This window comes from Lissotriton helveticus, chromosome 1_1, assembly GCF_964261635.1.
Source record: "Lissotriton helveticus chromosome 1_1, aLisHel1.1, whole genome shotgun sequence".
NCBI lineage: Eukaryota > Metazoa > Chordata > Amphibia > Caudata > Salamandridae > Lissotriton > Lissotriton helveticus.
The window spans coordinates 859,192,177-859,194,703 of record NC_136057.1 but is presented as its reverse complement, the minus strand read 5'-3'; positions in this window follow the sequence as shown (position 1 = coordinate 859,194,703).

Here is a 2,527-nt window from a genome sequence, read left to right as displayed (position 1 = left end):
CGAGGAGCTATTTTTCATACATTTGGCTGGATTTGCACATTTTACTTGCTGTAGGGCACAGCTGCCTAATCAGCTCTACAATTGGACCATCAGTCTGGTGAAGTGGAACACCACCTTCACACATAACTTTCACAACCTTGTGCAGGATATCCGCAGCCTCTTCAATATTTTGACGTGCACAAGTTGTGCATTGCTCCATGGTCATTTGCTCCGTTCGGGCCTTCTTTACGACTAGCAAAGAAAGTCTCTCATGGGTTTTGCTCCTCAGGTGGGCTTTGATATTGTCTGCTGCCCTGTTTTCAATGTCAACAGTTGTTCGACATGACTTGCAGGTGAACATTTTCATCCCTTTAAGGGATACGGCTTCAAGTTCTGCATACTCCTGTACGTAATCATCAATGTCTTTGCGTTTGCGGCCCATCTCTGTAAATGTGAAGATTCAACAATTAAAAAGCCATTGGTTTGAAGTTTAAAATACTGTATGTGACCAGGACAAAACACTTAGCCATTATCTGCACTGCGGAATCGGATACAGATGTGTAGGAATTGTACTCCAAATACATGCAAATCCATCATTGTTTCTTGTTGATCTTAGCTTGTACATATTTAGTTGCAAATCATTTATTCTTTATCAAAATATGTCCACGCCTTTCAATATAAACAATTCAGTTTCAGATTTTCCAGTAGTAGAGAGTAGCCAGCTCAGCACAATTTCAGATTCCAATAATATGTTCACATATACCAATAACTTCTTCGTTGATATATTCACACAATCACTCAATGAGTTGATGTGTAGAGATCAATTATTCACCCACAACGGTAACCAGGCACTTGCAGGGTCCGAGAGACTCATTCAAATAAGCAGGGCTTAACATTATTTAGAAATTTCAGAAGAGATGAGGCGGTCTGGAGCTGGAGGGGAAGGGAAAGGGGGAGGTTGTTCCAGGTCTTTGCTGTGAGATAGGAGAAGAAGTATCCTCTACTCATGCTTCTGTCATACCACAATAAGAAATGATGCAAAAGGACATAATGGTCAAACTATGAAAAAGAATATCTTTTTATATTTGCCCCTTAGGGCAGAAATAATCACAGCAGTGGTTGCCTTATTGTTACAGCTTTCTGCTGAGTTAAAAAAGCTTTATTTAAGGTTTCCAATTCGAGTTTTTCCAATGAGGAGACAGAGTTTGGCAAATGTTTTTTTAAACTTATTTTATGATGTGCTTTTGCTCTGCAGTTACCCCACCTTAAGCGTACACCATACTGACTTAAAGCTAGGCACTATATCGACCTGAGAAGGGTGAAAGGCTAAGTATGCCCACCAGATTCAAAACTGTGATGATGAGGTCGCATACAGTTGCGCTGACTCAATATTAGTCCACTCAGCTATTCGGCGGTGGGGCTGTATGATGCAGTTAACTCTAGGGTCAGGTGTCGAGTGACAACCTCTTTTTTAAACAGTGGGCTAATAATTACATGGAATTACAGAGCTCAAGGAAGAATTGAACCCTAAACTTAACAGGCTTACATTAAGTGTTAAACAGGAAGTGCCGTCAGGGCCTTGGAGCAGCAGGTTAGTCAGGAGAGTGCAACTATACCCACAGGAGGTAGAGAGGCGCACTCAAATGTTATTCTATCTTTAAACTTTTTTTAACAAGGGTGCTGCACTTAACACATGTGTTGGCTACACATGTATATCAACTAGAACCCGGAACAGATAAAAACCTGCTCAAGTGTGCACTGTTCCTAATGGACTAAGTCCACTGTTTTTTATCGCAAAATGAGTTCACTTATATTCATGTAACTTGTATTCATACAGATTCTCAGTTGATCAACATACAATTACATTAAGTTTCCATCTTATATACATTCAAGTTCATTTCTTTATAAAGTAATCAAACTTCATTATTTATCTCATGAACCACAGTTTGTTGCTGGCCCGCTGGGGGTCGCGTAACTAGTTAGCATGGAGGAGTCTCGTTCGTAATTGTATGTTGATCAACTGAGAATCTGTATGAATACAAGTTACATGATTATAAGTTCATAGCAGATAATCAAGTAAACAGTAGAATAAACAAAAGTACAATGTGTGGTATATTTAATTTAAGTATGTTTTGAAATTGGAACTCATTTTGCGATAAAAAACAGTGGACTTAGTCCATTAGGAACAGTGCACACTTGAGCAGGTTTTTATCTGTTCCGGGTTCTAGTCAGGAGAGTGCAACACACTGAAAGCAAGACACACAAAGTGAACACAGACCCCTCACGTATAGTGCACAATGACCTCCTACAAACACCGTACGTCACGTTACACCAGTATAAGTTGCAATATAGTGCATCATACAACACACAGTGCATGACCTTTAGATCAAAACATACCTCACCTATGAAAAATGGGAGGTGTCACAGTGATTATTTTCAGTAATGTATATACGCTGCTGCTGTGTTACAACAATATTGAAAACACACCTTACTATCCCGGAATAATAGATGTAAACACATTTATAATTTGGAGGAGTGTTCCTGTGCA